We start from the raw sequence: 12,265 nt of genomic DNA, 5'->3' as shown, positions 1-12,265 counted from the left end.
ATGAGGTCACCATGATTATTTAATGTTTGTATAGATGAATTATTACATCCAGTGATGAGAATAAGGTACCTTGATATAGATGCAACTCGATCATGGTGAAACAAAATGAAAGTGACATAGCTGCTGTATGCTGATGAGACTAAGCTCTTCACTGAATCAGAGGAAGAGGTGTTTGAAATGGTGGTTCATTTAATTAATTTGTGTAAAAAGAGTATGCTATGAGTACATGCAAGTAAAAGTATTTGTATACTTTCTGAAAGGGATGGGAGATTACAGTGTAAGATGTGTCTGTATGGTAAGACCTAGTAGTTAAGGGTGAGTTTAGATATTTTGAGGTTATATTCAGGTACAGTAGGGTTGAGGGTCAAGTCAATTGGGAGGTGAGTTTGAATGGAGAAAAACTGGAGGAAGTGAAGTGTTTTAGATATCTGGGAGTGGATCTGGCAGCGGATGGAACCATGGAAGCGGAAGTGGATCATAGGGTGGGGGAGGGGGCGAAAATTCTGGGAGCCTTGAAGAATGTGTGGAAGTCGAGAACATTATCTCGGAAAGCAAAAATGGGTATGTTTGAAGGAATAGTGGTTCCAACAATGTTGTATGGTTGCGAGACGTGGGCTATGGATAGAGTTGTGCGCAGGAGGATGGATGTGCTGGAAATGAGATGTTTGAGGACAATATGTGGTGTGAGGTGGTTTGATCGAGTAAGTAACGTAAGGGTAAGAGAGATGTGTGGAAATAAAAAGAGCGTGGTTGAGAGAGCAGAAGAGGGTGTTTTGAAATGGTTCGGGCACATGGAGAGAATGAGTGAGGAAAGATTAACCAAGAGAATATATGTGTCGGAGGTGGAGGGAACGAGGAGAAGAGGGAGACCAAATTGGAGGTGGAAAGATGGAGTGAAAAAGATTTTGTGTGATCGGGGCCTGAACATGCAGGAGGGTGAAAGGAGGGCAAGGAATAGAGTGAATTGGAGCGATGTGGTATACCGGGGTTGACGTGCTGTCAGTGGATTGAATCAAGGCATGTGAGGCGTCTGGGGTAAACCATGGAAAGCTGTGTAGGTATGTATATTTGCGTGTGTGGACGTATGTATATACATGTGTATGGGGGTGGGTTGGGCCATTTCTTTCGTCTGTTTCCTTGCGCTACCTCACAAACGCGGGAGACAGCGACAAAGCAAAAAAAAAAAGAAAAAAAAAAATATTCAGCAAGGATAGTACTTAGGATAACTGAAGACTCTTACATGGAGACAAACTGAAGGTGAAAAGAAACCTCATCTGAATGGGCTTTATGGATTTGTGTCCCAAATAAAACGAATAGAGATGGATAACTTGCATAATATAGATGAAATTAGGGTACACAGTTAAGAATTAAGATATGTTAAGGGTCAAATGTATGAAGAAATAATTAGAAAGGGGAAGTAAATGTTTATAGTTGTGTTACTAGAGTGATAGTTTTCATACATGGTGCTTTGACAAGAAAATAGTGAAATTGAAAAAATGTAGCTTAGACATTGAAGCTTATTGATACAGTGGTTAAATTGATGAGAACTACTATTGATGTTTGTGTAAATAAATTAAACATTTCCTTTTTCCATAGCCAGAGGTTGAACCATTATGTGACATTCATTTTTTCATTTCATTTCAAGCTAGAAGTTTCAGTTTTCTAAATTGTTTCTTACATTTTTCACATGTATATATATGTATGTGTGTGTGTGTGTATGTGTGCGTGTGTGTGTGTATGTGTGTGTATGTGTATATATATATGTATATTATCCCTGGGGATAGGGGTGAAAGAATACTTCCCACGCATTCCTCGCGTGTCGTAGAAAGCGACTAGAGGGGACGGGAGCGGGGGGCCAGAAATCCTCCCCTCCTTGTATTTTTTTTTTAACTTTCTAAAATTGGAAACAGAAGAAGGAGTCACGCGGGGAGTGCTCATCCTCCTCGAAGGCTCAGATTGGGGTGCCTAAATGTGTGTGGATGTAACCAAGATGTGAAAAAAGGAGAGATAGGTAGTATGTTTGAGGAAAGGAACCTGGATGTTTTGGCTCTGAGTGAAACAAAGCTCAAGGGTAAAGGGGAAGAGTGGTTTGGGAATGTCTTGGGAGTAAAGTCAGGGGTTAGTGAGAGGACAAGAGCAAGGGAAGGAGTAGCAGTACTCCTGAAACAGGAGTTGTGGAAGTATGTGATAGAATGTAAGAAAGTAAATTCTCGATTAATATGGGTAAAACTGAAAGTTGATGGAGAGAGATGGGTGATTATTGGTGCATATGCACCTGGGCATGAGAAGAAAGATCATGAGAGGCAAGTGTTTTGGGAGCAGCTGAATGAGTGTGTTAGTGGTTTTGATGCACGAGACCGGGTTATAGTGTTGGGTGATTTGAATGCAAAGGTGAGTAATGTGGCAGTTGAGGGAATAATTGGTATACATGGGGTGTTCAGTGTTGTAAATGGAAATGGTGAAGAGCTTGTAGATTTATGTGCTGAAAAAGGACTGATGATTGGGAATACCTGGTTTAAAAAGCGAGATATACATAAGTATACTTATGTAAGTAGGAGAGATGGCCAGAGAGCGTTATTGGATTACGTGTTAATTGACAGGCGTGCGAAAGAGAGACTTTTGGATGTTAATGTGCTGAGAGGTGCAACTGGAGGGATGTCTGATCATTATCTTGTGGAGGCTAAGGTGAAGATTTGTATGGGTTTCCAGAAAAGAAGAGTGAATGTTGGGGTGAAGAGGGTGGTGAGAGTAAGTGAGCTTGGGAAGGAGACTTGTGTGAGGAAGTACCAGGAGAGACTGAGTACAGAATGGAAAAAGGTGAGAACAATGGAAGTAAGGGGAATGGGGGAGGAATGGGATGTATTTAGGGAATCAGTGATGGATTGCGCAAAAGATGCTTGTGGCATGAGAAGAGTGGAAGGTGGGTTGATTAGAAAGGGTAGTGAGTGGTGGGATGAAGAAGTAAGAGTATTAGTGAAAGAGAAGAGAGAGGCATTTGGACGATTTTTGTAGGGAAAAAATGAAATTGAGTGGGAGACGTATAAAAGAAAGAGACAGGAGGTCAAGAGAAAGGTGCAAGAGGTGAAAAAAAGGGCAAATGAGAGTTGGGGTGAGAGAGTATCATTAAATTTTAGGGAGAATAAAAAGATGTTCTGGAAGGAGGTAAATAAAGTGTGTAAGACAAGGGAGCAAATGGGAACTTCAGTGAAGGGCGCAAATGGGGAGGTGATAACAAGTAGTGGTGATGTGAGAAGGAGATGGAGTGAGTATTTTGAAGGTTTGTTGAATGTGTTTGATGATAGAGTGGCAGATATAGGGTGTTTTGGTCGAGGTGGTGTGCAAAGTGCGAGGGTTAGGGAAAATGATTTGGTAAACAGAGAAGAGGTAGTAAAAGCTTTGCGGAAGATGAAAGCCAGCAAGGCAGCAGGTTTGGATGGTATTGCAGTGGAATTTATTAAAAAAAGGGGGTGACTGTATTGTTGACTGGTTGGTAAGGTTATTTAATGTATGTATGACTCATGGTGAGGTGCCTGAGGATTGGCGGAATGCGTGCATAGTGCCATTGTACAAAGGCAAAGGGGATAAGAGTGAGTGCTCAAATTACAGAGGTATAAGTTTGTTGAGTATTCCTGGCAAATTGTATGGGAGGGTATTGATTGAGAGGGTGAAGGCATGTACAGAGCATCAGATTGGGGAAGAGCAGTGTGGTTTCAGAAGTGGTAGAGGATGTGTGGATCAGGTGTTTGCTTTGAAGAATGTATGTGAGAAATACTTAGAAAAGCAAATGGATTTGTATGTAGCATTTATGGATCTGGGGAAGGCATATGATACAGTTGATAGAGATGCTCTGTGGAAGGTATTAAGAATATATGGTGTGGGAGGCAAGTTGTTAGAAGCAGTGAAAAGTTTTTATCGAGGCTGTAAGGCATGTGTACGTGTAGGAAGAGAGGAAAGTGATTGGTTCTCAGTGAATGTAGGTTTGCGGCAGGGGTGTGTGATGTCTCCATGGTTGTTTAATTTGTTTATGGATGGGGTTGTTAGGGAGGTGAATGCAAGAGTTTTGGAAAGAGGGGCAAGGATGAAGTCTGTTGGGGATGAGAGAGCTTGGGAAGTGAGTCAGTTGTTGTTCGCTGATGATACAGCGCTGGTGGCTGATTCATGTGAGAAACTGCAGAAGCTGGTGACTGAGTTTGGTAAAGTGTGTGAAAGAAGAAAGTTAAGAGTAAATGTGAATAAGAGCAAGGTTATTAGGTACAGTAGGGTTGAGGTTCAAGTCAATTGGGAGGTAAGTTTGAATGGAGAAAAACTGGAGGAAGTAAAGTGTTTTAGATATCTGGGAGTGGATCTGGCAGCGGATGGAACCATGGAAGCGGAAGTGGATCATAGGGTGGGGGAGGGGGCGAAAATTCTGGGAGCCTTGAAGAATGTTTGGAAGTCGAGAACATTATCTCGGAAAGCAAAAATGGGTATGTTTGAAGGAATAGTGGTTCCAACAATGTTGTATGGTTGCGAGGTGTGGGATATGGATAGAGTTGTGCGCAGGAGGATGGATGTGCTGGAAATGAGATGTTTGAGGACAATGTGTGGTGTGAGGTGGTTTGATTGAGTAAGTAACGTAAGGGTATGAGAGATGTGTGGAAATAAAAAGAGCGTGGTTGAGAGAGCAGAAGAGGGTGTTTTGAAATGGTTTGGGCACATGGAGAGAATGAGTGAGGAAAGATTGACCAAGAGGATACATGTGTCGGAGGTGAAGGGAACGAGAAGTGGGAGACCAAATTGGAGGTGGAAAGATGGAGTGAAAAAGATTTTGTGTGATCAGGGCCTGAACATGCAGGAGGGTGAAAGGAGGGCAAGGAATAGAGTGAATTGGATCGATGTGGTATACCGGGGTTGACGTGCTGTCAGTGGATTGAATCAAGGCATGTGAAGCGTCTGGGGTAAACCATGGAAAGCTGTGTAGGTATGTATATTTGCGTGTGTGGACGTATGTATATACATGTGTATGGGGGTGGGTTGGGCCATTTCTTTCATCTGTTTCCTTGCGCTACCTCGCAAACGCGGGAGACAGCGACAAAGCAAAAAAAAAAAAAAAAATATATATATATATATATATATATATATATATATATATATATATATATATATATATATATATATATATATATATATATCATCCCTGGGGATAGGGGAGAAAGAATACTTACCATGTATTCCCTGCGTGTTGTAGAAGGCGACTAAAAGGGGAGGGAGCGGGGGGCTGGAAATCCTCCCCTCTCAATTTTTTTTTTTTTTCTTTAATTTTCCAAAAGAAGGAACAGAGAAGGGGCCAGGTGAGGATATTCCCCCAATGGCCCAGTCCTCTGTTCTTAACGCTACCTCACTAACGCGGGAAATGGCGAATAGTTTGAAAAAAAAAAATATATATATATATATATATATATATATATATATATATATATATATATATTTATGCGTGCATAGTGCCATTGTACAAAGGCAAAGGGGATAAGAGTGAGTGCTCAAATTACAGAGGTATAAGTTTGTTGAGTATTCCTGGAAAATTATATGGGAGGGTATTGATTGAGAGGGTGAAGGCATGTACAGAGCATCAGATTGGGGAAGAGCAGTGTGGTTTCAGAAGTGGTAGAGGATGTGTGGATCAGGTGTTTGCTTTGAAGAATGTATGTGAGAAATACTTAGAAAAGCAAATGGATTTGTATGTAGCATTTATGGATCTAGAGAAGGCATATGATACAGTTGATAGATATGCTCTGTGGTAGGTATTAAGAACATGTGGTGTGGGAGGCAAGTTGTTAGAAGCAGTGAAAAGTTTTTAACGAGGATGTAAGGCATGTGTATGTGTAGGAAGAGAGGAAAGTGATTGGTTCTCAGTGAATGTAGGTTTGCGGCAGGGGTGTGTGATGTCTCCATGGTTGTTTAATTTGTTTATGGATGGGGTTGTTATGGAGGTGAATGCAAGAGTTTTGGAAAGAGGGGCAAGTATGAAGTCTGTTGGGGATGAGAGAGCTTGGGAAGTGAGTCAGTTGTTGTTCGCTGATGATACAGCGCTGGTGGCTGATTCATGTGAGAAACTGCAGAAGCTGGTGACTGACTTTGGTAAAGTGTGTGAAAGAAGAAAGTTAAGAGTAAATGTGAATAAGAGCAAGGTTATTAGGTACAGTAGGGTTGAGGGTCAAGTCAATTGGGAGGTAAGTTTGAATGGAGAAAAACTGGAGGAAGTGAAGTGTTTTAGATATATGGGAGTGGATCTGGCAGCGGATGGAACCATGGAAGCGGAAGTGGATCATAGGGTGGGGGAGGGGGCGAAAATCCTGGGGGCCTTGAAGAATGTGTGGAAGTCGAGAACATTATCTCGGAAAGCAAAAATGGGTATGTTTGAAGGAATAGTAGGTTCCAACAATGTTGTATGGTTGCGAGGCGTGGGCTATGGATAGAGTTGTGCGCAGGAGGATGGATGTGCTGGAAATGAGATGTTTGAGGACAATGTGTGGTGTGAGGTGGTTTGATCGAGTGAGTAACGTAAGGGTAAGAGAGATGTGTGGAAATAAAAAGAGCGTGGTTGAGAGATCAGAAGAGGGTGTTTTGAAGTGGTTTGGGCACATGGAGAGGATGAGTGAGGAAAGATTGACCAAGAGGATATATGTGTCGGAGGTGGAGGGAACAAGGAGAAGAGGGAGACCAAATTGGAGGTGGAAAGATGGAGTGAAAAAGATTTTGTGTGATCGGGGCCTGAACATGCAGGAGGGTGAAAGGAGGGCAAGGAATAGAGTGAATTGGAGCGATGTGGTATACCGGGGTTGACGTGCTGTCAGTGGATTGAAGCAAGGCATGTGAAGCGTCTGGGGTAAACCATGGAAAGCTGTGTGGGTATGTATATTTGCGTGTGTGGACGTATGTATATACATGTGTATGGGGGGGGGGTTGGGCCATTTCTTTCGTCTGTTTCCTTGCGCTACCTCGCAAACGCGGGAGACAGCGACAAAGTATAATAAAAAATAAATAGAAAATATATTTCAGGGTTAACTGAGAATTCCATAACCACATAATGATGTATTATAAAATTTTTACAAGGATTGAAGAGGGATGTATATCTATATGCAACAGTATTTGCTTTGGCAACACTGAATTATATCTTGTAATGTGACACAAATCTCCATATGTAAAAAAAAAAAAAATTGGGGGGGGGGCTAGTGTTGTCACAGTGAAAAACGGGAATTATAGTATAGTACAATTCATAAGTTATGAAAGCAATTCCTTCCTTCAGATGAAACCAGGTAAAAACAATGAATCATGATATAGGCATAATCTACAAGCTTAAAAAACAGAATGAAGTGAGATAAACAAGATAGAGACTGTACATTTCTTTTGACTAAAAGTTTCCAGTAATGTTGGTGCTATTCACAGCCTTTGTTCAAGCTACTGCAATGTTGATGTGCTTGTGCAGTTTGAAAGACAAAGAAAAAAATTTTCTTCTCCTCCCTAATGATATATTAGCATGAAGAGATAAGAAAAAATGGTTAGAAAGTTAAATGAATACCTCTTTTGGGCTGGTCAACTACTGAGCAATGGACTGCTGGTATTCTGTCCACAACCATACTCTCTCTCCTTGTCACACATAACACTTAAGAACACTTAACTCATGTGACTCATTCTTCATATCTCTAGATTTTTTTTTATTGTGAGCGCTGTACACTAGCCCTGCCTTTTTGCAAAACAGTAGGAAGAATAGACAGAAGTAGGTTGGAACATTAGACAGGAGCATTAGGTAGTTGTATGTAGGAATATTAGGTTGGAGCATCAGGTAAAAGTAATAGGTTGTAACATTAGTTAGACACGTCAGGTAGTAGTAGTGAGTTTAAAGAGTCTAAAAAGCAGCATTGAAGTTCACCAGTTTAGATAGACATCTGATAGCTCCTATTAAGAAAGAAGGAAATGGAAGGTTTATATTCTTTCATGTAGGCTTGGTGTCATACTGTACTATCATACATGGCACAATGTCATTGGTGAATAACTTGAATATGTTTGGAAATCTTACACTACAAACACTAAAAATGAGTGTGAGCAGGGTGGGTGGCTGGCATGTGTGTAGAAGAATATTAGAACTTTTGTTTCTTTTTTTCCAGAACATAGTGTCACTGTTTACTTTTATTTCATATACAGTCATAATAATGCTGGTGAATAACTTGAATACATTTGGAAATATATTACACTACAATGTTGTATGGTTGCGAGGCGTGGGCTATGGATAGAGTTGTGCGCAGGAGGATGGATGTGCTGGAAATGAGATGTTTGAGGACAATGTGTGGTGTGAGGTGGTTTGATCGAGTGAGTAACGTAAGGGTAAGAGAGATGTTTGGAATAAAAAGAGCATGGTTGAGAGAGCAGAAGAGGGTGTTTTGAAATGGTTTGGGCACATGGAGAGAATGAGTGAGGAAAGATTGACCAAGAGGATATATGTGTCGGAGGTGGAGGGAACGAGGAGAAGAGGAAGACCAAATTGGAGGTGGAAAGATGGAGTGAAAAAGACTTTGTGTGATCGGGGCCTGAACATGCAGGAGGGTGAAAGGAGGGCAAGGAATAGAGTGAATTGGAGCGATGTGGTATACCGGGGTTGACGTGCTGTCAGTGGATTGAATCAAGGCATGTGAAGCGTCTGGGGTAAACCATGGAAAGCTGTGTAGGTATGTATATTTGCGTGTGTGGACGTATGTATATACATGTGTATGGGGGTGGGTTGGGCCATTTCTTTCGTCTGTTTCCTTGCGCTGCCTCGCAAACGCGGGAGACAGCGATAAAGTATAATAAAAAAAAATAATAAAAATAACATGTGTATATCCCTGGGGATAGGGGAGAAAGAATACTTCCCACGTATTCCCTGCGTGTCGTGGAAGGCGACTAAAAGGGGAGGGAGCGGGGGGCTGGAAATCCTCCCCTCTCAATTTTTTTTAATTTTCCAAAAGAAGGAACAGAGAAGGGGGCCAGGTGAGGATATTCCCTCAATGGCCCAGTCCTCTGTTCTTAACGCTAACTCGCTAACGCGGGAAATGGCGAATAGTTTGAAAAAAAAAAAAATATATATATATATGTATATATATATATATATATATATATATATATATATATATATATATATATATATATATATATATATATCATCAAATTGCCTGAAGCTTGCTGGGGATTTTTTTTTTTTTTGAGATCTGATAGAGATCAATGTGATGACCACATTAAACGGATGGTTAAGGTCAGTCTGGTCATATTACATATCACACAAGGGAGATCAGATCGAATCCTCTCCCCGCGGCACCAGACAGTGACATCAGGGATGCAGTTCATTGTTGATCATCACACCTCGGTGTAAATACTATAGACAGTTGCCAAATCATGCCACAAGTCTCATACAGAAATCACTTGAAGAAATATATATAAAGTTTGCTGAGTATTCCTGGGAAATTATATGGGAGGGTATTGATTGAGAGGGTGAAGGCATGTACAGAGCATCAGATTTGGAAGAGCAGTGTGGTTTCAGAAGTGGTAGAGGATGTGTGGATCAGGTGTTTGCTTTAAAGAATGTAAATGAGAAATACTTAGAAAAACAGATGGATTTGTATATAGCATTTATGGATCTAGAGAAGGCATATGATAGGGTTAATAGATGTTTTGTAGAAGGTATTAAGAGTATATGGTGTGGGTGGTAGGTTGCTAGAAGCAGTGAAAAGATTTTACCGCGGATGTAAGGCATGTGTACGAGTAGGAAGAGAGGAGAGTGATTGGTTCCCAGTGAATATCGGTTTGTGGCAGGGGTGCTTGATGTCTCCATGGTTGTTTAATTTGTTTATGGATGGGGTGGTAAGGGAGGTAAATGCAAGAGTTACATAGAGGGGGCAAGTACGCAGTCTGTTGAGGATGAGAGGGCCTGGGAAGTAAGTCAGTTGTTGTTCACTGATGAAACAGCTCTAGTGGCTGATTTGTGTGAGAAACTGCAGAAGTTGGTGACTGAGTTTTGAAAAGTGTGTGAAAGGAGAAAATTGAGAGTAAATATGAATAAGATCAAGGTTATTAGGTTCAGTAGGGTTGAGAGACAAGTTAGATGGGATGTAATTTTGAATGGAGAAAAACTGAAAGAAGTGAACTGTTTTAGATATCTGGGAAAGTACTTAGCAGTAGATGGAACCATGGAAGCAAAAGTAAGTCACAAGGTGGGGGAGGGGGCAAAGGTTCCGGGAGCGATGAAGAATGTGTAGAAGGAGAGAACATTATCTTGGAGAGCAAAAATGGGTATGTTTGAAGGAATAGTAGTTCCAACAATGTTATATGGTTGTGAGGCATAGGCTATAGATAGGGTTGTACAGAGGAGGGTGGATGTGTTGGAAATGAAATTATCGAGGACAATATGTGGTGTGAGGTGGTTTGATCGAGTAATGAAATTATTGAGGACAATATGTGGTGTGAGGTGGTTTGATTGAGTAAGTAATGAAAGGGTAAGAGAGATATGTGGAAATGAAAAGTGTGGTTGCAAGAGCAGAAGAGGGTGTGTTGAAATGGTTTGGATACATAGAGAGAATGAGTGAGGAAAGATTGACAAAGAGATACGTGTCAGAGGAACAAGGAGAAGCAGTAGACCAAACTGGGGGTCAAAAGCTGGTGTGATATTGATTTTGAACAATCGGGGCCTAAGCATACAGGAGGGTGAGAGGCATGCAAGGAACAGAGTGAATTGGAACAATGTGGTATACCGGGGTCGACATGCTGTCAATAGACTGAACCAGGACAAGTGAAGCATCTGGGGTAAACCATGGAAGGGTCTGTGGGGCCTGGATGTGGATAGGGAGTTGTGGTTTCGGTGCATTACACATGATAGCTAGAGACCTTGCTCTTCTTCACATTTTCTCTCAACTCTCTCCTTTCACACACTTATCCTAAGCTCAGTCACCAACTTCTGCAGTTAATGAGATGGCCTTGATTAGAGCCCTAATTGCCCAAAGTGTAGACGAAGGTTAATCTAAATCACTTTCATGTATTGTTATAAAAATATTAGAAAAATTATTTCTACGCTTCAGGAGGAATTAATTTGCAAACAAGATTTATAGTGCATGTCATGATGTGGATAGCGTCAAATTCATCTTCGACCATAGTGCAGACACCAGATTTCCTAGGATATATGTCTAGTTGCCAAGATATTGATTTTTTTTTTGTAAGGGCAGCAGCAGAACAACCGGTAGACAAAGGATATCTATATCTATCTAGTCATCTATCTATCCATATGTATATATATATATATATATATATATATATATATATATATATATATATATATATATATATATATATATTTATATATATATATATATTTTTTTTTTTTGCTGTCTCCCGCGTTTGTGAGGTAGCGCAAGGAAACAGATGAAAGAAATGGCCCAACCCATCCCCCATACACATGTATATACATACGTCCACACACGCAAATATACATACCTACACAGCTTTCCATGGTTCACCCCAGACACTTCACATGCCCTGATTCAATCCACTGACAGCACGTCAACCCCGGTATACCACATCGATCCAATTCACTCTATTCCTTGCCCTCCTTTCACCCTCCTGCATGTTCAGGCCCCGATCACACAAAATCTTTATCACCCCATCTTTCCACATCCAATTTGGTCTCCCACTTCTCCTCGTTCCCTCCACCTCCGACACGTATATCCTCTTGGTCAATCTTTCCTCACTCATTCTCTCCATGTGCCCAAACCATTTCAAAACACCCTCTTCTGCTCTCTCAACCACGCTCTTTTTATTTCCACACATCTCTCTTACCCTTACATTACTTACTCGATCAAACCACCTCACACCACACATTGTCCTCAAACATCTCATTTCCAGCACATCCATCCTCCTGCGCACAACTCTATCCATAGCCCACGCCTCGCAACCATACAAGATTGTTGGAACCACTATTCCTTCAAACATACCCATTTTTGCTTTCCGAGATAATGTTCCCGACTTCCACACATTCTTCAAGGCTCCCAGGATTTTCGCCCCCTCCCCCACCCTTTGATTCACTTCCGCTTCCATGGTTCCATCCGCTGCCAGATCCACTCCCAGATATCTAAAACACTTTACTTCCTCCAGTTTTTCTCCATTCAAACTCACCTCCCAATTGACTTGACCCTCAACCCTACTGTACCTAATAACCTTGCTCTTATTCACATTTACTCTTAACTTTCTTCTTTCACACACTTTACCA

Source organism: Panulirus ornatus, chromosome 19 (assembly GCF_036320965.1).
Source record: "Panulirus ornatus isolate Po-2019 chromosome 19, ASM3632096v1, whole genome shotgun sequence".
Classification (NCBI taxonomy): Eukaryota; Metazoa; Arthropoda; class Malacostraca; order Decapoda; family Palinuridae; genus Panulirus; species Panulirus ornatus.
This window is presented reverse-complemented; position numbering follows the sequence as displayed.